Source organism: Sminthopsis crassicaudata, chromosome 3 (genome assembly GCF_048593235.1).
Source record: "Sminthopsis crassicaudata isolate SCR6 chromosome 3, ASM4859323v1, whole genome shotgun sequence".
Classification (NCBI taxonomy): Eukaryota; Metazoa; Chordata; class Mammalia; order Dasyuromorphia; family Dasyuridae; genus Sminthopsis; species Sminthopsis crassicaudata.
Window position 1 is genome coordinate 162,344,189 of NC_133619.1, and position 27,974 is coordinate 162,372,162.

General features: G+C 33.5%; 1 long non-coding RNA gene across 1 annotated transcript in view; it reads left to right on the forward strand.

The window, feature by feature from the left end:
• LOC141560788 (uncharacterized) overlaps nt 1-27,974 on the forward strand; it is a 69,846-nt gene that overhangs the window by 31,826 nt on the left and 10,046 nt on the right. Inside the window, exon 3 of the long non-coding RNA XR_012487813.1 lies at nt 25,764-25,951. This is a non-coding gene — a long non-coding RNA (uncharacterized LOC141560788). The remainder of the gene's footprint in view (nt 1-25,763; nt 25,952-27,974) is intronic.

Sequence of the window (27,974 nt, forward strand, 5' to 3'; positions counted from 1 at the left end):
AAGGGAATATACATGAAAAGCTTTACAATCCTTAAAGTACTATGCAAATATCAGTTATTATAATTATTATTTCTCTAGAAAGAAGTATTTAATCTGTTCCATTGGAGAAATGCTGCAGCAAGTATACCACGATTTATTGAAGGAGTCTTCAACTTTTCTTAATTCTTAAAAAAAAATTTCTTGGAGAAATACAATTGAATAAGATCAAATTTTTATTTATTCCACATTTGATTCTTTTCTAGGTTTTGGTTGAGATATTACTTAAGAAATGCAATATGTCACAATAATATTCCATCATATTCATGTGACACAATTCATTCAACAATGAATGACCTCAACTGAAGGTCGTCCTTTTAATTTTCAGGTTGTTTTTATGATAGTTGTAGTTACCACCACAAAGAAGCAGCTATTAATATTTTTGTACATAAAGGATTTTTTCTATTTCATTAATCATTTTGGGACATGGGTTGTTTAATAAATTTTTATACCTCATTCCAAATTGTTTTCTGGAATGGTTGGACCCATTTAAAGTCCACATTGCATCAAGGTGCTTGTTTTTCCATAGTCTCTCTAATATTTTTCATCTTCCCCTTTTGTCATATTTGTCAATGTGATAGTATAAGGTGGAATCACAGAATTGTTTTAATTTGTAATTTCTAATTAGTTGTGAGTTAGAGTATTTTTTCACATGGCTAGAGACAATCTGCATTTCTTCTCTTGAGGATTGATTGCCTCTTCATATCCTTAAGCTATTTTTCAATCAAGGAATGGTTTATATTTTTATAAATTTTAACCACACACACACACACACACACACACACGCAAACTCTCACAATGAGAATATTATCAGAGAAACTTATTGCTAAGATTTTTCCCCTTGTATCCTATTATTCTTAGCTTTGTTGCATCTGTAGGGACTCAAACTTTTTAATTTTAAATAACCAAAATTATCTATTTTATTTTCTGTGATTCTTTCTCTCTTCATTTAAAAAAAGATTATTATTATTTTTGCTAAGGCATTTGGGGCTAAGTGACTTGCCCAGGGTCACACAGCCAGGAAGTGTTAAGTGTCTGAAACCACATTTGAACTCAGGTCTTCCTAACTTCAGGGATGGTGCTCTCTCCACTACACCACCTAGCTGCCCTCTCTTCATTTTTTGATTATGAAATTTTCTTATCTTCTTCATAGGAAATGAACATTTTTTCAAGTTTATTACATGACATTTTAAATTTAAGTCATGTATCCATTTGTAGTTTATCTTAATGTAAGTGTTAAATGTTGATTTAAATCTAATTTCTTCTATTACTGCTGTCCAATTTTCCCAACAGTTTTTGTCAGTTAATGACTCCTAACCATAATAGTGAGCATATTTGTGCTTATTGAATAGTGGGGTACAAGATATGTTGTTTAATGTGTTTTCCTTGGGGCTATCCTTAAGAATAGTCTGCTATTACTTTCTAATAATATACACATTCATAGAAAAACTGGAAAAAGCTGTTCTTTTTGAAACTAATAGAATGTGTCAAAGAACAAAACATATTGAATAACAACTCTGACTTCGATGGGAACTCTGCTTGATATATTTAGTATGCAAAAGCACTCTTCATAGAAGGCCATAATAATGATATTCATTTGCACGAAAAAGGTCATTAAATTTTTTTTTTTTTTTGCTATACCTTATATTAACATTTAAATTATTTTAAAAAATGTTATTTGTTGTGTTGGTAGCATAAATAAACCAGAGACTGGAATGTTGAAGCGGTCTTTACATTCCATAATGCTCCCCCTTCTTAAGCTCCCATTCAATAACATTTTTTGTAATTAAAATAATAATCATTCACTAATTATATACAAAATTATAGCTTAAGAAACTAAGTAGAACCCATATTTTAATTGTTCATACAGAAATAATGGAATTTTCCTATTATGAATTATATTATACCTCATTTTTTTGTTTATGACAGTTAAAGGATTAAAAACACAAAATCCAAAATTAAAATATTCTGGTTTATGCAGAAATTAGCCATTAATTTAACATTATATAACAAGATTGTCCTACACAATATGATGAATTAGTTTACTTGAACACTTTGATGACAATCATCAATATGCCCCTTTGTTAGGAGAGAAGATTTTAAAATTTAAGCTTATATAGTTATAATCATAATATTAACAATATTTTTGTGCCTTGATGAGTAGAGGTGCATGCCAGGCTCACTTGCATGGATCTACAAGCTGGACTTATGTTATCTGCCTATTCTATTGTACTAATCAATCTCTGTTTTTAACCAATACTAAATTATTTTGAGTAGTTCTGTTTTGTAGTATAGTTTGAAAGCTGATGTTGAATAAATTGTGATATAAGTGTAGTGAAATATGGAGATAAATTATTTCAAAGACATCTGGAAGATATATATGAATTGATACTTAGTTAAGTGAGCAGAACCAGAAGAACAATTTGTACTAGTATATCAATATTATAAAAATAAACACTTCTGGGCACTTATAAATTGAAGAAGAAAGAAATGAAGAGCTTTAGAACAGTTTATAGAATAACAACTCTGTAAATATAAACAATTTTCAACTTTGTAAGAAGTATGATCAATGCAATGTTTATCCATGATTTGAGAGAAAAGATAATGAAACATGCTTTCCACCTCCTGATAAAGAATGCATGAGAAATATATCTATATTTAATTACCTAAATAACATATGTAAGCATGTGTAAATACTTATACATGTATATATGCATACATATACACAGATATAAATATATATATGTGTGTATGTGTATTTGTATCTATATCCAACAAAGGAATTTGTTTTGCTTGAGAAAGCATATTTTTTACATGGAATTTATTTTTCTTCTCTCTCTCTCTTTTTCTCTCTGTTTCCGTCTCTTTTTGGCCAGTGAAATGTAAGTGGGGAGAAGAAAAATTATATTTATGTATATTTTATGTAGATGAGGTCACTAAATTGTTAACTTTACTTAATTATTTTGCTTTGTTTTGGGACCTCTAAAAGAATGAGAGTAATCTGTAAATGTTGTAATGTAAAAACCAAAAGATGTTAGTAAAATATAGAAGAGAGAGAATGGAAGAGGGAAAGGAAAGGAAGAAAGAGAGGGAGGGAAAGAAATATAGGAAGTAGATTAGAATGAGTACTGGGCCTGAGGTCAAGAGAACTGAGTTTGAATCCTACTTGTGTGATTATGAGCAATCCAGTTAATCTCTTAAATAGCTTAAACTATCTACCATATGGGATTAAAGTGAGAAAAACAATTTCTAAGCTTGCAAAGGACTACATATAAATGAGAGTTAGTAGGATTATTATTTAATTCTGTGTAGGTGAAGGAAACTCATTTAAGAAAAGTTACATTTATTAATGTAGTTTTAGGTATAACTTAAAAAAAGCAGAATACCTCATAAAAATCATTTTGATAAACAACAAAAAAATTGATTTCCTCACTGTCCACTCCTTTTTAGGTACTTTAACTAGAAAGGAAAAGTGCCTGTTGCATTTGGAACAAATAGATACATTTCAGAGAAGCAAGGCCCAGAACACATAATACTGGGGTCATTTAATCCACTTAGCTCTACCCAGGAAGCTCATGAATCCATGTGAGCCCCCTACCAGGGCTTTTGTTGATTCACCCCCTTACTGAGAGGGCCCCATCTGCTGTTGATGAAGGCTCCTTTCCAAACTTCATCTAATTCACTAAAATGTCACATGTAAGTCTAACTTCTCTAGTTTATTGCTATAACAGGGCAGATGGCAATGAGTTTTTTAAGAGACTAAAATGTTGCTTTAAGAGTTTATTATTATTTTGAGGGATAATGACCTTGGCTGGTAGAATTTTAGTGCCTGATTTGGGAATGTATTGACACACCTAATTAAACATCTTGAGTCATCTTTCCTCACCAAGGCATCATAAATCTGTTGTGTTCAGAAAATTCAATTGTCACCAAATGATCATCCATGAGAAAAAAAGATACTTTTTAATGGAAATCTAAGACATATTGGGTCATTGACATAAAAAAATCATTTGCTAACTTCCCTAATCATTATAAGAATTTCTGAAGAAATTCATTTAAACCCATTAATGAAAGAGGAGAACTTTAACTCAAATGTCTACTGACTAATATTTTGACTTTTAGTAGCTACTAAATATAACTATGAATAACATATACTTAAAACTAAGGATAGTCTCTTTAGTGTAATTACAGAGAGAACAGTTTCATCCAATAACTCCTTGCTATTTTGGGAAATTAGAAATAAAATCATTGACAGTTTTAGTGAAGTATGCTTTAAAATTCAAAAAGTCATTTACTCTTATAGATTTCAATTTTTCATTTTAACAGTGCCAATCAACCCAATGCTGACCAAAAATTCTTCTGCTGTAGTGGAACATAGGTTCTACATTTATAAATGGGAAGAAATTGAATATATTCTAAAACTACAGTACTTTCATTTTACAATATGAAATTTTAATAGTGTAGGGAGGTCCAAGTGTGAAAAACCCCTTCACCAATGCAGACTGTCAACCTCTCTGTTACCTATGGTTATTGATATGTACATTTAGATATGGAAAGACGTCCCATCCTTTTATGGAGAAATATTTCACATAATTGAAGCTTATCCTTTTAGACAACAAAACTTTTAAAATTTTAAACTTTTTAACTGAAACCTTTCTGAAATATGTATTGTGGTACTGAAGAAGATTTTTGAGACTCCCTTAGCAAGATTAAATCATTCAATTCTTTTTTATTAATTTTTATAATTAAAATATTGTTTTTTGACAGTACATATATATAGGTATTTTTTTTTTTTTTACAACATTATCCCTTGTACTCCCTTCTGTTCCAAATTTGTCCCCTCCTTCCCTCCACCTCCTCCCCTATATGGCAGGCATTCCCATACATATTAAATATCTTATAGTATATCCTAAAATCATTTAATTCTTAAAGAAATTAAGAATATTCATTGGAAGATCAAATACAGAAGCTGAAACTTAAATATCTTGGTCACATAATGAGAATATGAAACTCATTGGAAAATATTCTGATGTGGGGAAAAAATAAAGACAAAAAGAAAAGGGGATGACAGAGGCGGAAACAGGTAATAGTGTCATGGAAACAATGAACATAAATTTGGGATAGACTTTGAGAGACAACGGGAGATAGAAGGGCCTAATATGCTATGTGGTCCATGAGTCATGAAGAGTTGGACATAACTGAATGACTAAACAACAAATCTGAAATCTATTATACACTTCTTTGTCTTGCTAACTATAATACACACAAAAGAGCAAGGATTATTTTGAAGGGTACTGGTGTTATCATTATAAGCATTATTTATTGTTTTTTTTTGTTTGTTTTTGTATTTCAATGAAACTCAGATATTTTGGTGCATGCAGAATGAAATTTCTCTGGGTTACCGCTCATCCTTCAACTTTTCTATTTCCTTCCCTCTGTCATCAAACTGTTACTTTTAACTTCTTGCTGTTTTCAGTGTGCTTGTCTCTAGCATTTCCAATTCCTAATTTTCTGACAGATTGATTTTTTCCCTTCCTTCCTTCCTTCCTTCCTTCCTTCCTTCCTTCCTTCCTTCCTTCCTTCCTTCCTTGCTCTGGAAAGGGAACCCAATTAAAAAAATATTAGAAATGTGTCAAAGTATGAGTAAATAGGTTCTGAATGAATGAAGAACTAAGAATCTCTCTCTCTTTTTTTTGAGTAAAATGCATAATCCTTAGTGTTTTCAATGGCCATTTGTTTTGACCACTTACAGACCATTTTAATTTATTTATGGGTTTTTAGCTATTTAGACAGTTAAAGCTAATGGATTAGTGACTGCTCCTTAAGTCACACATTTATTATAATAATAACTATAATTTATATATATTTATATAATTTATAATAATTATAATTTTAATTGCCTCTATTTTTCTTTTTTCTGTGCAAGGGAATTGGGGTTGAGTGACTTACCCAGAGTCACACAGTTTGTGCATGTTAAGTGTTCTGAGGCTGGATTTGAACTCAGGACCTCCTGACTTCAGGTAGATGCTCTATTCACTGTACTACCTAGCTATATTTCACTGGAACTATTTACTTTTCATAGATTTTTGTAAATATATAAACATATATATATATGTATGTGTGTGTGTGTGTGTGTGTATGGAGACTAAGTTTAATATTTCTTAAGTATTCATTTCTTCTATCATTGAGATAGTCAATTATGTATTAAAGACTGAGGCATGGCATGTAAGTTTCTGTTTTAGCAGCATGAATTAACCTTTTACTAAAAAAAAAATCCAACTTTAATTTTAAATAATTATTAAAGCAAGAAAAAATCCATATTATTTAGGTTTGCCCTGGGACCAAGAACAGTAGGTATTGTGGGTAAGCCTTACTTTCAAAGGGCTCTTAGTTATGCATTATACACCATGAAACCCCTTAATTTCATATAATTAAAAACTGGTTTCATTGTTCTGAAAATGACTATTTTATGAAAAAATCAAGACTATCTGAACTGCATACCAAAGAACTGCAATTTAAAAAAATTAGTTGAAAGCCTTACTTTTATGACTTTCCTAATTTTTTACAAAAATTAAAATAATGGAAACAGTTTTTACAAAAAGAAGGAATAGCAAAGTTTTAACAATGATATTTGTGGTTATTTATCTATATTTTAAAACCATATTGAAAATGAGGGAGAAAGGGGAAACAGAAAATGCCTTGGAATTGTTATGAAAAATAGTACTAGGCTTAAAATATATTGGAATTGGATTTTATGAATTTATTTTCACATACAGAAGTCCACTAACAGTCTCTACTGAATGTCAATTAAACAAGGAGTAGTGGGTTTCTGTGTGCCTAGTTAACATTCATGACCAGTAGGGAACAGATTGTCACAGGAAAGCCCTCTGCCTGTCCATCTACTGGTATCATACCACCAGCAGTGACTCTTTCATTCAAGCTTCTCCTGGTAGTTACCTCCAATTCTTTTGCAAATCTCCCCCTTTCCTCACAAATTTATGTCCCATTTACTAGTTCCTGTGGGTGGCTTGAAACATCTGGGCTGCAGTCCTTCAGTGTATGTCCCACACCATCCCTCTAAAGAATGGGGCACAGACTGAGAACCGCACAGCAGTGTCCCAATGCAGAATCAGTAAAGAATAATGGAGCTGTTTAACATGTATATTCATTACTCACACTCAATTAAGGACCAAGTGAAGGTAGAGAAGCTCAGGCTTTATTCTGTCAGTCTCTGGGGGGAGAAAAAAACTTCTTGTGATTGTTACATCATGTTTCATTAGGCTAATTCAGCTTAGGTAATGCTAATTCTTCTCATTTGACATTCCCACCCCCCAATCCCTTCCTTTCCTATATTGGGCCCAACCAGCTGTCACTTTTCAGGAAGTTTTTCTAGAAGAAGCAGTAGGTTAATATAACAATTGTTGAATTTGTCAGTGGGAAGTTTTCATCTCTCAAAAGGAATATATAAGTAACAAAGGACTATTACATTGAAAATCAAAGGATCCCAGTGATCTTTCATAAAGCATTTTTTAATAGAATTGTGAACAACATTGCCACAAATTTATGAAATACTCTTGAGTTTTAATCTCATCCATCATTGAGGAGTTGTAAATAAGTTTTAATTGAAAAAAGACTAATAACATTGCCAAACGTAGTTAAAAGATCAGATTTTTTAGTTGACCCAAAACAAGATCTGTTTCTGTTTATCTTGTGTGTGACTATTGGTGCGTATATTGTGTCAGCTTCCCTCTTCCTCTCAATATTCACAGTACTGATCTATGCTTCTGACTCTCTCCTTTCTCCCCTCCTCTCTTTGTCTACTTTTCCACCTATCAAAATATTTATTTATTTCTGGAGGATTCCTAGCCTTCTAGGTATAAGTGCTTTATATCTCTTTGATTCTCTTACTTGTTTGAATTGTTTCTATGCTATATCCTTATTATATTACACTTAATATGTATATAGTTTAAATAAATTTTAGGGATGCTTATTATTTATATCTTTTTGATTCTCTTACCTGTTGGATTTTTTTCCTATGCTATATTCTTATTATATTACATTTAATATCTAAATATATAGTTGATACAAATTTTAGGGATGCTTATTCCCATTTTTGTTCTAACTGATGAATTAGGTGCCCTACAAACAAGGTAGCTACCATCTCCCTCTCAAGATTTTAGGAATATCCCGGAGAGCCTAAAGTGTCCTAATCCTATTGGTTTTAATCCTATTCTGTTTTGTTCCTCTCCCCTCCCCTCAATCTCATTCACCTAGTTCTCATCAGTATCTCTTCCATATTAATAATATCTTTATCACTTCACTGTCAATTTGACCAATTAATATTGGTTATCTTTTATAAAGGAATATTTACTCAGAAGATAGAGCAAACATAAAAGTATAAACTTATTCTTCTTGAATTGAGAGCACAGTCCATCTTGGTTTCTAGGGAGAGTAGGCTCAAACTTAACTGCTAAGCAGTACACAAAATACACTTCTGAATGGAGCTTCAGCAAGACATAGCATGTTAGAATCAATTCACTTCTGGACTGGGTAGAGAAGGTTACTTCTAATGTTTTGCTGGAAAAACTCTAGTATGGATCCTGGTTTCTGGATATCTGACAGCTCTCACTGCTGACCTTTGTGAGCTTACAAAGTTGCAGTCATCTCAAATACTTTCTTATCCAAGATCAGGAAAAAATAAAAGCAGAAATAGAAGCAACAACAGGCCAATATGTTCACAATTCATTCTAGTTGTAGGTGAGAGAGGATCTGAGGTATCTATCTCCCTCAGAGGTTCACACTGAAGTTTGTCTTAGCTTGCCAGTAGGAAAGCAAAGAGACTGAGCTACCTCTATGGAGTTTTTTTTATCTGATTGGTCAGGAATAACTCAATAAGGCATGTGCAGTAAGCATACTGGAAACTGTCATAGAATACCTGTATATAACTCTAAAATGGAATATTCCCAGAATCAAGCTCACTAAACATCGATAATAGCTTTCTTATACATGTTCCTAACAAACTCTTTGGCTAATCAGTCTTTTGTTTTATATAGTTTTATATTCACATATATTATATATGCTATATACCTTGGGAAACAGCAGGGTAGGATGAAAAAAAGTGCTAAAATCGAGGTCAGATAAAGGCTTGGACTCTCATACCTACTGGCTACATGTCTATCGGTAAGTAATTTTTATTTTTCTTCTATGTGAAATGAAGATCATATTTGAACTATGTGTTTCACCAAGTTTTTATGAGAAATACTTCTAAATCTTAAATATGAATTATTATACAAAGGATGAAATTATAATCTCCTCTAAAAGGAACATTTTGTTTCATCTTTGTGTTGCTGAGTATCATATAATATAGAAAGTACTTGATAAACATGCATTGAGTTCAGCTGAATCAAGCTATCAATTAATCTATAATTTTCATCTACTGAAATGTGTAGAAAAGGTGAATTAAATGGGAAGATAAAAGAATTAGAGAAGGAAAGGAGAAAGGGAGATTTCATCATTTTAGGACAAAAGATTTGAAACAAGGAGGTGGGAATAGTAGTTACCTGCTACCAGAGGTCAGTATAGGCAACAAATGAATTTGTAAGGAGCTTTTTGAGTTGAAGTTCAAGCTCTCAAGGGTTAATTTCTCCCACTCCTTTTTTTTGCATCTGACCTCCCCCCCCACCATCGCATTTCTATTTTCCTTACTTCTGATCTTGAACTTTTTGAGGGCAGGAGTTGTCTTTCTACTAATTATTTCCCCAGTGCTTAGCCCAGTGTCTGGCACATTGTAGGTGCTTAATAAATGTTTATTGGATTGGATATTACAGGCAATCTCTGTGACCTAAGACTTGAACTCTGTCCCAATGTTAGCACAAAATGAAGGCACTTTGAAACCATTGTGCATTTAACACAAAAAGATTTACTTTGCTGGGGCACAGCAAGAATATACAATAAAAATACAAAGACACTTAGGTTCTTTCACTTCCAAATAGAAACACACTTAGCAGCACAAAGTAAGGTTACTCAAATGAACTTCAGAATGGACCAAATCTGTGGGATCCAGACTCCATGTAGCTAGGATTTAAAAATATATCTATCCTTATGTTGCTAGGATAAATTTTCAGGAAAGCTGGAGCAATAGAATCCCAGTGGCAGCATTGCCTTAGACCTTTTCCAAGGTGATTGAAAGAGTAGAAAACGCAAGCTGGGGAACAATTAGATATATAGGTCAATCAGAACCTAGAGGCAGCTGAGTCTTTTTTTTTTTTTTTTTTTTTTTTTTTTTTTTTTTTAGACAAAGTCTCCATGTTGAAGGGAGAGGAAAGATGCTGCATCAGACAAACATTAGTCCTATCTCAGCTATTGGTTTGGTTATGCTCTTTGATTTTCACTCATATGTGAATGGTTTCTGGCAGGACTTAGAAGATCTGCAATTTATACGTCCTCTCAAGGTTTTCAAAGTGCTGTAATTATATTAAATTTGATTTCATTCTCACCACAATTCTGTAAAGATAATTATTTTCATTTTACAAATGGAGAAACCAAGTGTAAGTGAAGTTAACTTATTTGACAATAGCTATCCAGTAAGTGTTAATGACAAAAACTGAGTCCAGGTGATTTCAGAATTTAAGTTCAGCATTCTTTCTACCTCACCCTAATTTAGGATAGATTCATGAGAAACACCAACATTTAGAAGCTACAAGGAAGAATATTGTTGCTAAAGAGATTGCTTTTTGTGAGAGCAAGAAGCTTGAGATCACTGAGGGTGATGTACAGTGTCTCCAGTGAAATTCAATTTCATTTATTCTACCTACTCAACTCTGAATCCATTTGATGGTTCATAAGCAATGCCTGCCCAGGGCATTGTTAGGCGAACTCAATGGATTGTCCATCCAGCTACATTCCTAGTTTTGTAGATTTACAAGTTATTTGAATTAAAAGTAACCTTGACTATCACCAAATTCAACCTCCTCATTTCACTCAAAAACTCAAAATAGATTTGTAACTTCATTGATCTGAGTATTTCCTTCAGTGAGAGCAATTACAACCTTCCATGCCTTTCCATTCTATGTGTCTTGCTCATGTCTTTCCATAAACTTGCAGAAGGAAGTGCACCTAGTCTGGGGCTTGGAGATGATCTTTATACTGGATAGACTTTCCACTGGCCAGACCACAGATAGAGCATTATGATTAGTTCTACATTGGAGAGTATCTAGAGGAAGGCAACAAGTATGTTAGAAGAGCTGAATCCATTGTCATATGTGAATCCATTGAAGGAAGTTGAGATGTTCTGCTTATAGAAGATGATATATGCCTTAATGTATTTGAAATGACTTTACATGAGATATCAGCAATGTGTTAGATTTAGTTATATATAACTATATAATACAAAGTTCCATGCTCTCTAGAAACTTACCACCTAATAGAGAAATAACATAGTGCATAAAAATACATTACAAGATAGAATGGAGATATGGTGAGTGGGTTAAGGATCCTGAAAATTAATTTGAGCTACACACAGTTCAAAGCAGGAGAACTGATTATCAAAATTTCAGTGTGGGAATTTACACTTGGGAAATTAGCAAACACTACAAATTAGGTATTTATTTTTTTTTGATTGTCTAGACTTAAGAAAATGATGGAAAAAAATGTCAATGCAGATCAAATTTACAAAGGTATTGTTCATACCTGAGAAGGATTTTAATAGAGATAAAGTTCCATGAAAGCACAGAAGGCTTGCAGAAGTATATGAAAGGAAAAGAGCAAGAGAAAATCAGGGGACTAATAGTTAAGTTTGACTGGGATATAGAATGGGCAAAGGTGATTAAAGTCAGATTAGAAAGGTAGGTTGGAGACACACTGTGAAGCATACCATTGATTGGTATTTATAATGTTAAAAAATGCTAAAAATAGAACATTTTTGTGGCATGTTTGTATTATTTTGCCAAAAGGATTTATGCAATATAATTTTTCACTCTACTTATGATATTCAATCTTTAGAATATAGTAGGATAATAATTTTTTTTACATTGAAAATCAAAGGCCTCCAAATTGAGCTAAGACATATGGACACACTCACAAAAGTATGCATTAAATTCAAAATCTTTAACAAAACATAGCTTAGTAATCAAAAAGATTTGGGCTGATTAAATTGACTTTGTAAAGTATACTTGACGTAGTTTGTCCTTTTAATGAAAAATGAGCGTGTATGCTGTATGAGCAATCCTGTTCTGCCCTTTGCAGCTTTCCTTCACCTCTGTCCTTAGCATTCTCCTCTCAAGTCAAGATTATGACATGCACTTAAAAAACAGAAAGAAAGAAAGAAATGTTTTTGACTGGAGGGAATCATATGAGAGTGGCCTTGGCAGTCTGCTTCTCTTGTTGAACAGATCTGTGTGACAAAGAACAGCTTATGAGCACTTGAGGGAAGCAAAGCAGCTTCCTTCAACAGAGCCATCTGTAGCACAGCTGCCAAGCAAGAGAATGACTGAAGCTGTCACAGCTGGTTCTCTGGTTATAGTCCCATCTATTTTCAAAGGAAGGTGGGGTCTCAGCTCATTGTGCTTCAGACAAATTTTTGTGCACCTCAGCAAATCTCAGGTTTGACCAACACAAATCTCCCTCCAAAGATCTTTAGCCCCAGAACTCAGGTAGACCAGCAGTACCCCTATTATTAGACTTCTGCTTTCAGAGGTGATGAGATTAACTTGAAACCAGTAAGCAAAGACCCTGGCCTGTTCTGGAGTACAAGTAACTCAGTATGAAGGTAGAAGGAGTAGCTTACTGACTGTTAGACCACATTTCCTAGTGTTGCTCTGCCCAATGCTCTGCATGAAGAGTTCACCGTAACACTGGGAAGCTGAATAAGGCCAGCTCTGTAAAAGCAATATTCAGCAGGGGTTAGGGCCATCTGCTGGTTCTTATATAATTTATTTGTAAATCGTTCCCCCCCAACACTTTGTTCCACTTGTGTCTCCTGATAGGTGAAATTTCTGTATTGGACTTTTAGTCCTGGTCTCTTGGTGGACAGGCACTGAGTGGAAAGGGTTTTAGGTGAAGACCCTGACATAGACATAACAACAGCAACAATAATATCAATTATAATGGAGGTTGGTTGCTCATGCTCAAATCATGTAAAATTGAAAAACCCATGAGAAATAGGGGGGATCTGCTTTTGGAAGAAGCAAGGGAATTGTGTTCCCCTACCATATGAATAGGAGGAAACTTTTTCCATTTGAGGTATAGACGAATAGGATGAATGCATCTTTAAAAGTATAAAATTATAACAATTTCTTTCTCTCTTTCCAGCAGTATCTAGAGGGTAAAAATTTTATTCACCTGTAGTAGGTATTGATCTGGGTGCCTAAAAGCTCTCTTGTTTTAAGCCCCAAGAAATAGGATTAGGGGTTTTGTCCTTTTTAGTTTTAAGCAAGGGCAATATAGTCTGTGGATTGCGAACAGCCACGGTGACCCTGGCAATAGGATTCTAGTCTAGATATTATTGGCAGACCAATAGAGAAACCTTGAAAAACCAGGTTGTAAGACTAAGTTAAAAGCTCAGAAAACTATGGACTTGGAACTTGACAGCTTTAAGGAAATGAGTTAATCTATGAACCCACACCCTATCCCTTTTGTAGAGACTGGTAAAACATAAAGAAAGATTATTTCCCCCCAACCATTGTGGGAGGGCATTTATAGTGTTCCCTAGTTGTTGGAAAGAGGTGGCATTTGTATATTTGTAATAACTAAATATTTCTTTGTAAAAGTTAATCTGATCGGAAAGTAGTTAAATGAAGCTGGGGGACAAGGGACCCTTAAACTTTGGGGAACACAAAAAGTGTAGGCCTGAATCAGTGGTAGACACTGGGTATTCCTTAAGGATATAAGAGAACTTTGGGGGTAAAATGTAACATACCTGATATTCAGAGAATTGGGGGAGAGGGGAATTTGTTACATCACTATCATCATGATGTAATTATAGCTAACATTTATATAATACTTTAAGATTTGCAATACATTTTACATATAATATCTCATTATTCCTCATAACAGTCTTGTAAAATAAGTTCCTCTTGTCTCTTCATTTTACAGATGATGTCTTGTTCAATGAACAAATAGTTATAGCAATGGGTGAATTAATTGGGACAAAGCAAAACAATGTGTTGTCTTTCAACATATGTTGGGTAACTAGTTGGTACAATGTATAAAGGGCTGTACCTGTTGTCAGAAAGTATCATCTTCAGGAGTTCAAAACCAGCCTCAGACATTTAGTAGCTGTGTGATACTTGACAAGTCACTTAACTCTGTTTATCTCAGTTCTATAAAATAAGCTGGAAAAAGAAAAGAGAAACCATTCTAGTATCTTTGGCAAGAAAACCACACAACTGAACAACATAACTTTTTCCATTAAAATTAATGTAATATATATTTTTGATAGCATATCTGTCATTGAGTTCTCATAATTTTGACATATATATTTTTTAATTTTTCCGTCATGAAACCACATTTCACATGGAACATTAAGGATGGCTTTGAAAAACAACATTTTTCCAAGTCTTCTGTTAATTATAGCCCATAATGGGGTTTCTATGGAGTTTAAATCAGGGGCATCCCCAGGCCATTGACACATGTTTGTATCGCTTCCTTGGATAAATGTCTTAATTTTTTGTAGCATGTGGCAAAGCACAAGGTCATGCTACAGTCTTCCATCTCCATTTGGTAGAATCTGTAATTTTGCAGCACATCTGTTTCTCATTATATCAATATATTTATCAGAGTCCATCATTCCCTCCATGGTGTCAAGATTTCTAGTTCACTGGAAGCAAAAATCCTCTAAGCATCTTTTGGGTGGAAGTTTTACAGTCTGGTGAAGCTGTCCAAATCTTAAAGGTTCACCTGTATGCCTGACAATGGTTTTTTGTTTGTTTGTTTGTTTGTTTTTTTTTTTTTTTTTTTTATAACTTTAAATGGTAAGATAAATTTCACCAGGAAAAATTATCTTTTTCAATTCTTTCTACCAAATCTTTGGTAGTACCTGTTTTTTCTTTACTGTACTTAATATATTTTTAAAATATTGATATCTTTTCTGTTCTTCCAACTACAAGAAACCTGTGCCAGACTATAAAGTAATAAATAATAATCTTTCTACTCTCTGGGTCTCTCTAAAGATTTGTGAACTTTTAAAAGGATTGATTAGGCTATTTTTAAACAATATCTTGTCAATTCATGTTGTTTTTCATTTTCTGTAATACTTTTTTGGAGCTGTTATTGTTTCATTGGAAATTGAATAATCCTTGAATATCTGGCCTCCTCATGCTAATAACCAATGCAATCTCTCTTACAGTCATTACAATTTTTTCTTTAACAAATCACAACTTTTGTAAATTTCCTTGGAGCAATATTCATGCATAAAATATCACAGAGTTAAAAACTCCATAAAAGAGAGCAATGAAATGTATTTACATCATGAAACTTATCATTCAAAAGATATAGTACTAAATAAAGGTGGAAAAAACAGCTCAAACCAGTTTCTTCTGGTCAAAATCAGACTTTGAGTCTGTCTATTGTCAACAGATATATAGAAATGCATCACTGTTGCTGTCACACAAATAAGCATATGTAAGAGAAGTGAGTAGAACCAAGAGAACATTGTACACATCAACAAAAAAGATTATATGATGATCAATTCTGTAGGATGTGGCTCTTTTCAATGGCAAGGTAATTTGGGGCAGCAAAATGGTCTCGTGATGGAGAGAGCCATCTGCACCCAGAGAGAGGAATGTGGGGACGTATTTTCACTTTTTGTTGTTTGCTTTCATTTTGTTTTCTTTCTCATTTTTTTTCCCTTTTTTATCTGATTTTACTTGTGCAGCAAGATCATTGTGGAAATATGTATAGAAGAATTATACATGTTTGATAAATATTAAGTTACTTGCTATCTAGGGGAGGGAATGGAGAGAGGGGAGGGAGAAAGAAATTTAGAACACAAGGTTTTGAAAGAGTGAATGTGGAAAACTATCTTTGCATATGTTCTAAAAATAAAAAGATTTAACAATTTTTTAAAAAATTGAATAATCATTCATTTTAAAAAAGGCATATCAAGATGATTGCTTGTCCTAAATAATTCATATGTGAACATTTTAAGCACTTACTATATGCCAGACATTATATTGGGGTTATTGAGAAAAGGAAAAATATTCTTTGCTCTTAAGTAGATTACATTTAAACGATGAAGACATGCTAAATGCATATGTTTATGTACATATATGTTTATGTGTATATATGCCTGCTTATGTGAGTATACACATATGTATATATATATACATACATACACATATATATTTCATAGAGAAGATGGAAAATAATCTTGGAAAGTAAGACATTAGGAGCTGCAATGACTTGAAAGGCTACTATCTAACACCTTCTGTAATTTATTCTATAAAAATGAAAGAGACTAGAATTAAGCATGTATGTTATTATTTGTAGTTTTCTGTGCAGTATTCTGATAGTTTGTTTTACTTATATATGGAAGAAACAGGAACAGTTTCTGGTCATGGTTACTATATTAATAGTAGTCAAAGTACCTAAGAAATTAAAAGGATCATCTAGATCATCACCTACTGATAGAATTGGCCAAAGTGATTTAACCAAGATGTCATGATGTAGCAGATTGTCCAAGTCAGATTGCTCTGATCAGATCAACACATCTACTTTTAAATACTGTGGAATATACAAGGAAGTAAAATAAGTCTCATTCCTGCTCCCAAGGAACTTATAGATGCAAAAAAATTCCAATCAATTTTCTTTCAGAGACCTTGTATTATTAATCACTCAGCTCTGATACTTGGTAGTTATATAAGTCCATTAAAACTTTTCCCAGTCGCTTATATCCCAAAGAGTTCTTAAAGAAGGGAAAGGGACCTGTATGTGCAAGAATGTTTATGGCAGCCCTCTTTGTAGTGGCCAGAAACTGGAAACTAAGTGGATGCCCATCAATTGGAGAATGGCTGAATAAATTGTGGTATATGAATATTATGGAATATTATTGTTCTGTAAGAAATGACCAGCAGGATGATTTCAGAAAGGTCTGGAGAGACTTACATGAACTGATGCTGAATGAAATGAGAAGGACCAGGAGATCGTTGTATACTTCAACAACAATACTATATGAAGATCAATTCTGATGGATGTGGCCATTTTCAACAATGAGATGAACCAAATCAGTTCCAATAGAGCAGTAATGAACTGAACCAGCTACACCCAGCGAAAGAACTCTGGGAGATGACTATGAACCACTACATAGAATTCCCAATCCCTCTAATTTTGTCCGCCTGCAATTTGGATTTCCTTCACAGGCTAATTGTACACTATTTCAAAGTCCAATTCTTTTTGTACAGCAAAACAACTGTCTGAACATGTATACATATATTTTATTTAATTTATACTTTCACATATTTGACATGTATTGGTCAACCTGCCATCTGGGGAGTGGGAAGGAGGGAAAAATTAGAACAAAAGGTTTGGCAATTGTCAATGTTGTAAAATTACCCATGCATATAACTGGTAAATAAAAATTATTAAATTAAAAAAAAAAAACTTTTCCCAGTCTTCCAATGGCAGAGCTATTGTAAAGAAAGCATTTTCAAAATTTTCTAGGGTTATATGAATGTGAGATCATTCTGAATGTATAGTTTTTGAAACATTATAAACTTCTCAAATTATAATAAAATAATAGGGTATAATATTAAGGAATATGTCATAAGTGATTGAAAAGTAGCTTGAAGAGTCTATCAATGTAGCATAATATATCGAGGGCTGGGGATCTGGGATCAAATTCTATTTCACATATTTATTAGCTGTGTAAGGGCTGAGCAAGTCATGTGCTCCCTTTCTCAATTTTCTGTAAAGTGATGATAATATTAGTATCTACCTGACATGATTGCTTTGAGGATTAAATGAGATCATGTAAATAAGGTTCTTTGGAAAACTAAAAATATATAATTATTAGTTATATATTTATTATTATTTCACCTCATTGGGCCTTAGTTGCCTCATTTATGAAGTTTTAAGTTCTATTATAAAATTCTGTTATAAAAGTTAAAAGTTATTTTGCAAATCCCAAATTCTTTGTTTCTGTGAGCAAAAAAAATTACAATTGCTTGATTTTGCCTATATCTCTGCTTACAAAGGGATCATTGCTGCCTGAAACCACTGCTTCTTCCATTGCTTCTAGAGCCAGCATGTTTGCCAAAATTCCTGGAGATTACTATTATCTCTAGAGAGTGGTGGGAGGGGGCAACAAAGCTAGTAGTGATGGCACCAAGGATCAGTTTTGGGGTTAATGGCTTTAGCTTCTAGTGAAGGACTCTTATCCATGATGATCCTTATTGCTGACTCTGAGCTCTGAAGTCTGTAGGGCTCCATTAATAAGAATTTTGGAAGTTTAGAGAATTCCAGGAGCTTCTAGGACTCCATAATAGAAGATTCGGGTATCTTAGAAGAGGGGAAGCGAATAGAACTCTGACAACACAAAAGTCACTTCTAGAGTAATAGTCACTGCTTGCTCCCAGTGGAGAGCAAGTCATTACTTCCACTGAATGGCATTCCAAGGTGGGACTTGAAATATACTTTCCCATAATACCAATATAAGAAATAAATAACAATAGGATTTTTAATTATTTTGGAACATTTATCTTTTTTTGACTTTATTATACTTCAATAATACATGTAGATTCATCTATGACCCTAAACCACTTACTTAGAGTATTAATTCCATGGAGGAAAAGAATAGACTGCCTTAAAATGAGCTTTTAGGACAAGACTATTAATAATTAGGGGATACCCTTAGCAGAGATGCCACAAGGAAAGAGAAGATTAATTGTCAAATAAATTAGATAGACAATACTTGGTAGAAAGAATTTAGAAGATAATGAGCTCATGTAAATTTGGAAAAACTAGGATCTCTGCTTTTAGAGATGGAAGGGATGTTAGAACATCAATTGTTTCAGTCCTCTTTCTCTCTCTCTCTCTCTCTTTAATAGTTTTTTATTTACAATATATATGCATGGGTAATTTTTCAACATTGACCCTTGCAAAACTTTCTGTTCCACCTTTTCTCCTCCTTCCTCCCACCCCACCCCCAGATGGCAGGTAGACCAATACATGTTATATATGTTAAAGTATATGTTACATATCCATAGTTATTTTACTGCACAAGAAGAATCGGTCAACCCTCTGTCTTGAGAAAAATACAGTCATCACTGTTTTACAAAACATCAGTATCCAGAGAAATTAAGTCCCTTTAGATAAGAGGAGTGAGCCACAATGATAGAGTGTACAGAACACTAAACTGGTTCTCAACAAGATAAGTTTGAGCCCTGCCTCATAAATTGTGAGACTCTGCACAAGTGTCTTAAACTCTTCCAGGCTCAGTTTTCTTGTCTATAAAGTGTCTATAAAATATTTTTAGTACTTTGCCCACAGAGTTGTAAGGATCCACTGAATTAATGTATGTAAGATATTTTGAAAACTTCAAAGCATTATCCAAATGTAATCTTATTATTATTGTCATCTTCCTCATCTTCATTATGCAAATGTCATATTATTATTATTATTATTATTATTATTATTATTATTATTGTCATCCTCTTCTTCCACTTCTTCCTCTCCCTCCTCCTCTTCCTCTTCTTTCTCTTTCTCCTTCTTCATGTCAGGAAGCCAATGCCTTCTCTCTATAGATTACATACAATTATATGTATACACATACATATTGTTTTCATTTTGCCCTCATTACTGAATTGTGTGTTCTTTGAAAGCAGGACTTTCCTTTTGAGGTTATTTTTTGTATCCCAGAAATTAGTGCAGTGCTTGGCACATAGTAGACACTTAATAATTGTTTATTAACTGACTAAGGGGGAGTAGAACTAATATTGTCTGCCCCTTAATTGTTCTTTTTTTGGCAGCTAGTTGGCAAAGTGGATTGAGTACTGACCCTGAATTCAGAGGGACTTGAGTTCAAAGCCAACTTTAGACACTTAATACTTCTGTGTGATCCTGGGCAAGTCACCCTAATCGTCTCAAAAATAAATAAACAAAAAACGGTTCCTCTTTTCAGTATATCTTTCCAGGAAGTCAGATCAGAGTACAGTGAAGCTCAAATATAGGATTTGGACCTTAACAGTTCCAATCCCCTGACTCCTAAAACTCAGATTTCCTGTTCTGATATATTACACCACCAATATGGATCACCAACAACAATTCTGTAGCTCTTTTCCAATACTAGTATTATAAAACTAAATTAGCTTCATCTCCTTGGGCCAGATTCTCCTTAAGTGCATATGGGAAATTGTGTACTTAGTTTTAGTAAATTGTGTATTAGTTTTTCTAGTAGTTTCTTTTACCCTTAATGGCCTTAAACAGTTAATGTACCTCTTCAGAGCCCTGCCCTGCCCTTTCTCCCCAACTTCTTTCAATAAAATCACTTTGTTACTTGGGAGAACAGAGCTCCTTAGAACTCTTATCTTATAGTGTGCCTTCCCCCCATCTATTTCCCCCCTGGCAAGTTTACTTATCTGTCTACTGAAAAGACAAGAAAGTGCTCTCTCTGAGATACTAGAAGACTTCATTCTATCACATCACAGGACTGGCGGAAGAAGCCTTTTTGAATAGGTGCTTCTTATCTTGTTTTACTTTGAAACCCGTTCAAAGGAAAGTTCTGACCTAGGTAGCCCTGATGTAGATCTGAGATAAGCACTACTTCAACTTACTCCATCCTCAGTTGTGTTCTGGACAGTAGGGAGATTCAATGAGGCAGTAAGATTTTGGCAGACTAGTTACTTTGAGGATGGCATTCTATTGGTTTAGAAGGAGGAGCAGCTTCGGATTTTTGAGATTTTTGGATATTTAAGATGGGCCTTTTGGCAAGCTTCTTATTAATATCTTTTCTTTCCTTCCCACATAAACATCTAAGATTAATGATTTGATTTACCTATTAAAAACTATTATGTAATTAGATACTAACAGATGTCATAAGTAACATGGGAGAATTTTTGTTGCAGTTACTAAAGACTGGGGTGAGTTATAGGAAATGAATTCTGAAATGTTTATTTTCAATTATCCTTTGACAAAGTTCTAATAAAATGAGAGTCACTGAGGAGTAGTTACAGCTGTTTGATACATAAAAGACTTAAAGGATAGGGGAAAAAAGGGGACTCTTTGGTCACCTTCAATATATAGCAGTTGCTAGGTTCATATCCTCTGATGCCTTACAAAATGTTTGCTCTTTGCAGTGTTTGGTAAAGACAGGCAAGTGCTCCTTGATAAATCACTAGAAAATACCATTTTGACGGCCAAGTCCAGTAGGTTTGGTTGAACACAGAACAGAATTTTTTAAAAGGTTTTTCTATAGAAGATCTTTGGTGTGAGAAAGGAATGTCCAAAAAAGTCCTATTTATTTATATCCCCACCCATAAAGAAAGAAAGAAAAAATGGAGAAAGGAAATAAATGTGTAAAAAGGCTTGGTAATTGAAAATATAAGAGTTGAACAGTAGAGAAATATTTGCAAAAACTACAAGCTATCATGGCACTCCATTTTGGACCCATTTCCTTTTGTTTGTATATTAGGTTCAGTCTTTGTTTTGAGATCAAGCATCTGGTGGGAGATGTGTGGGGGTGATTAGCCTTTGGGAAAAGCTCATTTTGCAAAGTATTTGAACCATGCTGCTTTCAGCCTTCCACAAGGGCTTCTCAGGTTGTTGACAGAGGAAGATTGGTTGTGAGATGGAGTGACTCTAATTAGCTCATCCTACTCTGTTGTCAGAGCTCAGAGGCATGCTAGGACAAACAGAAATGATTGCTTACTCCTTATTCTTCCTATTAAAGCAAGCAAAAAACCCTGGGCAATCCTGGACATTAAAATCAGTAAAAGAAGAAACTCTAATTCTTACTTCCATTTAAAGTTGTTTTTGCTTGGCCTAAAGGCTTTGGTTGTAGAATAGAGAGGGAGATTAAAATTTGATGAACCCAAGATCAGAACAGCTCTCTTAAAGGCCAGAACCACATTGTAAAGAGTTGGACATAGTATATACAAAGTGTGTGTATATATATATGTATATATACATATATATACATGCATATATATTATTCTGAATATAATAAATACCAAATAAAATGGGCATTTCCATTTCCATAGTAAAGCAGAAAGGGTGTGTGTGTGTGTGTGTGTGAGAGAGAGAGAGAGAGAGAGAGAGAGAGAGAGAGAGAACTTAGGATTTCTATTATATGCAACTTGTTTTTATTTTAAATAATAAAAATTTAAGATATTATTTTCAAAGTTGTCTCACTTGACTGTTCTTTCTAGCTTTCCTTTATTTTCTCTCTCTCTCTCTCTCTCTCTCTCTCTCTCTCTCTCTCTCTCTCTCTCTATATATATATATATATATATATATATATATATATTTAAAAAGATGCTTCAATGGACCTCTTTTTCTTCTTCTTCTTCTTCTTCTTCTTCTTCTTCTTCTTCTTCTTCTTCTTCTTCTTCTTCTTTTTCTTCTTTTTTTTTTTTTTTTTTGATTTACAATTCCTATCTTATCTATTCCTCCCATCAATTACATAAGTGGAAAAAACAACCAACCAACCAACCAAAACTAAAAACTAAAAAAATGACTTTGTAACAAATATGCATAGTCATGTAAAATAAATTCTCCTATTACCTATCTCAAAAATTGTACATCTTATTCTACATGTTGGGTCCATTACTTCAGGTAGTATGCTTCATTACCAGTCCCCTGGAATCATATTTGGTCTTTGCATTTATCAATGTTCTTAAAATTTTCAAAGTTTTTTTTTATTAAAATTGTTATTATATAAATTGTTTTCTTGGTTCTGCTCACTTTACTCTGCATTATTTCATACAACTGGTTCCACTGTTTTTGTTGCTCTTACAGAATTATATTATCCATGGAAAGCTGTGATTACCAAATTGGAGAGCCCTAGCTTGGTTTGCCATAATTCTGTAGTTTCAACCTTCTAAATTGTCAGATTAAAGATGTGGATTGAACTTCAGTGTTTTAGGAAGGCATCAGTCAATCTGAATTGCATTTACAAGGTGTTTCATAATTGATTAGTTAACTCTCCTAACATCCTGGACAGGGAAACAACCATTATTATCTTTCAAAGCAAATAAAGATGCAGAGAAGACTTCCCAGTGAGGCTGCAGTTAAAATGGGATTAGAACTCAGACTTAGTAATTAGTCCACTCAGCACAATGTCTTTGTAAGAAAGAGGTATGGGGATTCCTTGCATTTTATTCAGATAATGCATTGTACAATCTTAAAGGCATTAAAAATGAAAGTGTTGCTATAATTAGCCTTCTAGGTCTGACATTCCATAATTCTCAACAAATGGAAAATATGTCTAAAGAGGGTCAACCTCAAGTAAATACAATTTATGCCTATAGGATGAAAAAAAATCAATTTTCTAGGCCTTTACTTATAAGATTCCCAGGAATGAAATGTTATTCCTGCTCCTTTCATTCTTAATGATTATATGCAAAACTCAATTTCACTATGAGGGCTTTTTTAGCTATTGCCAGTTTCAATTGATCTTTGCTGCTTTAAATTAATGAAATGTTTATTATTTATTCAATATCCATCAAGCACTTGATTATACCTGGTATCATTGTTTGGTTTATTCTGAATTTGTCCTTTGTCTCTAAAAACAACAGAAAAATTTTAAGTTAAGTAAAAAAAATTCTTCATAGGATTATAGATCAGAGCTAGAAAAACATCTTATAAGTTATCAAGTCTATCTTCTAATTTTGCGGATTTGAAAACTGAGGCCCAGAGAATTAAAATGACTTGCTTAAGATTACATAGGTGGTGACAGAGCTAGTTTCTATGGCTCCAAATCCAGCATTTTTCTCACTGGACCAAGTAATCTCTTTTTATTTTTTGCAAAGCACCATGCAAGGCAATGACAATAGAAAGATACAAGTAAAACAAACCAAAAATGGACATCACTTCCTACTAGATATCTAGAGAAGGAAAAAAAATGTGAGAATACAAAGTAACTTCAAGAGGGAGGGAGCCCTAATGACAAGAGGAATGGAAAATATTTCATATAGGCAGTAGCATCTGAACTGAACTCTAAGGAGCCTAGTGATTTGCAAGAGCTGAGGAGGCGAGAAGTAGATGATCCATGCAATAGCTTGATATGAGATGGAATGTTATATATGGAATCACATCAGGTAGGACAGTTTGACTTGAATGGAGAATACCTGAGGAGGAGTAATGTGAAATCAGTCTGGAAATGTAGACAGGAACCAGATTATGTAGAGCTTTACTAGTCAAACAGAAGAGGTTGTATTTTATTCAAGAAATAATAGGGAGCCATTAAATTTTCTAGAGTGAGAAATGAACATGGTTAGCTGTATCCTTTAGAAATCTCACATTGGCAATTGTGAAGAGGGAGAAGAAAGACCAATCAGAAGGCTGTCGCAAAAGTTGAAGTTAGAGGTGAAGTAGACCTGAATTAAGATAATGGCCAGATGAGTGGAATGGAGAGAAGGGAATCTTAGCAAAAGAACTTAGCAAAAGTTGTATCTCAAACTGACAAGACTTGTCAAATTTTTGGATATGAGTAATGAAGGAGGGGAAGAAGTTGAGGATATCTCCTAGGTTGTTAAGATTAGGAAACTGAGGCTTTTAGAAATTAAGTAATTTGCCCAGCATCACTTACTTAATCAGCTTCTGAGGCAGGATTCAAATTTATATCTTTCTGACCCCAAGTCGAGCAATTTGTGTTACCTACCTGCCTGAACTTGATCTCAAATATTCTCATTTCATTGAGGCATTTATCCCAATGAAAACTAACATGATCTTTTTTTATAGTATGACTTGGAGAAGATCTTTGATTTATGCTAGATCTTGAAATGAGCATTTCCCAGGCATACAGAACCTTTTTGAAATCAATTCTATGTCAAAACAATATAGCCTTAGGACCAGGAGACTGTGGTATACTTCAACAACAATACTACATGATGATAAATTCTGATGGACATAGCCCTCTTCAACAATGAGATAATTCAAATCAGTTCCAATAGAGCAGTAATGAACTGAACCAGCTACACCCAGCGAAAGAACTCTGGGAGATGACTATGAACCACTACATAGAATTTTCAATCCCTCTATTTTTGTCCACCTGCATTTTGGATTTCCTTCACAGGCTAAATGTACACTATTTCAAAGTCCAATTCTTTTTGTACAGCAAAACAACTGTTTGGACATGTGTACATATATTGTATTTAATTTATATTATTATAAATATAAATATAAAAAATAAAAATATATTATTATAAAAATATAAAACATATTTAACATGTATTGGTCAACCTACCATCTGGGTGGGGAGGGAGAGGAAAAATTGGAACAAAAGGTTTGGCAATTGTCAATGTTGTAAAATTACTATGCAAATATCTGGTAAATAAAAACTATTAAAATATTTTAAAAAAAAACCAATATAGCCTTTACACACGTTTGATTCACTTAGCATGATAGTAAAGTATCCTTCTTGCTTTCTGTGCTTTTTTTTCCTTTCTCTGTCCTGTGTCTCTAACATGGGAAATTAAGATGCTCCCTCAGGTGTAATAGCATTACTATTATTTAGTTTTGATTACTAACAAATTATTAATATTAACAATTTATCTTCTGTATATTGTTCCCATCAGCGTGGATTTCTTTCATCTGTAGAGAAGCTATTTCAGTAGCTATGGCCTTTTCCTGAGCAAATGTCAAAATCTGCTCAGTAGGGAAACATCAATGAAGTGCTTCATCTTCAACACTCTAGCCAATCTTGAAGGATATAATTGACAAAACCGCCAGAGTCTCAATGAGACTGATTCTTTCAGAGGCCAAGGTAAGGGCACTTATGAATGTTTTTGACATTCTTCTTATGGGGGAGGGACAGATAGGGAGAATAGCTACAAATGTTGTTTTCCTGAGACAAATGGGAAAAAAAGGAGTGACTGATAACAATGGGATATAGTAGCACAGGAGCAAACATGAGTTTAGCTGGTCGATTTAATTAATGGTGCTGCATTTCTTTACAATTCTGTGAAAACAATTTTGTAATTATGATCTCTTTATGGTATAAATTTTAGAGCAATCTGTTGTATGAATTATTAAGTGACAACCTATTTATATTTGGGATTGTCTCTCTGATTTTCTTTAGGTTGCTATGATATGACTGTTTTTCAATATATCAAGCCCATAATGAGGCAATTGGGGTGAAGTGACTTGCCCAGGGTCACATAGCTAGGAAGTGTTAAGTGTCTGAGATCAGATTTGAACTCAGGTCCTCCTGACTTCAGGGCTCTATCCACTGTGCTACCTAGCTACCCTCCATTATGTTCTAATAGTTGCAGGTAAACAATATTAGTTTAGCAGTCTAGATTGTTGCTATCTGACACAAAAATTTATTTGCTCATACTTGATATTACTCCTTTTTTTCTTTCCTCCTAGTTAAAAGCTAGAAACACTGGACTTTAGAGTATACCATGTACTACTGCAATAATGTTAGGTAGGAGAGAAAGTGTGGTTTAATGGAGGGAAGATCCCTAAAGATAAACTTAAAGCATGGAAGTAAAAAATTCCTGAGTGTCTGTTTTTAGTCAGCAACATATTGGTAATGCGACCATGGTCAAGTTACTTAACTTCTCATTTTTTTAGACAATTCTCTAAAAATGTTAAATTTCAGAGATGTCCATATATCTTGAAAGAGAAGGGTTTGTTTTGTGTGAGTTTCCTATACCAGCGAAGTCACAAATATAGTCTAAAATGCAATAGACAAAAAAAATAGACATGAAATATAAATGCATAAAACTTTTGAGTCATATAAATCTCAAATATAACATATTGTTACAAAAAAAGAGCTAGCCACTATCAGACTCTGAGAATCATAGAAATCTTTCCTACATGAAAGACTGGGAAAAAAAATCAGCAGATGATCAAATAATTATTTAATCCTATCATTTAAAAAACAAACTTTGCTTTCCTAGAAAAAAACTGAAGACTCATCTCTTTATTTCATAGGCTTGAAACTTGATTATTTTCTTATATGCCATTTTGGTTTCAGAAATCTTGAATAATTTCTTATTATTTGACATTGAACTCTATATCTTCCACTGATGCCAAAATTATATTAGGAAAGATACACTCATTACCTTGTTATGGATAGCACAAATCAAGACCAAAAGAGTTTCAACTGCTAACCCTTTAAACAATTATGAATGACCTGATAGTTTTTGAGGACAAATAGCAAATCAAAAACCAGAAGAATAAAATCCTATCATATTTCTCTAAGACATACTAATACGTTTGGGAGTCATTTGCATGTTATATTTGTATTTTTATTTTCTCTTTGAAAATATACCTGGCAATGAGCCTGAAGAATAGTACCTAAGAAGAATAATTAAAACCATTTCTGCCAGTCTTTTCTTAATTTAACTGAGCCATCCATTTTGATTAAATTCAATTCTTTTACTGTATGACTTTTGTAAAGGTCAAGGCTCTGATCACTCACTGATTTTTTTTTTTTTGTTTGTTTAAATGAAGCTCAAACTTCATTACTAAATATTTTTAACTTTTGAAAGTCCCAACGAGATGATAAGTTATATTAACCCCAATGTCATGAAGGGGGAGGCATAAAAAACTTACCATCATTCTTATCAACCCTTGACAATTAACTCACACCAGAGTTTTCAAGCTAAAGCCATCAGTGTAACTTGCTTACTTGCCTTTACTTCCAAAGTTACCATTTTATCTATTAGACCAAAATGCCACTTTTTCCTTGATCAGTTTTAAATAAACTTCACAAATGTTGACTATCACTGGTCACTTGAGCTAATACAATGTGAATAGAGAGGAGTCAAAGGTGGAGA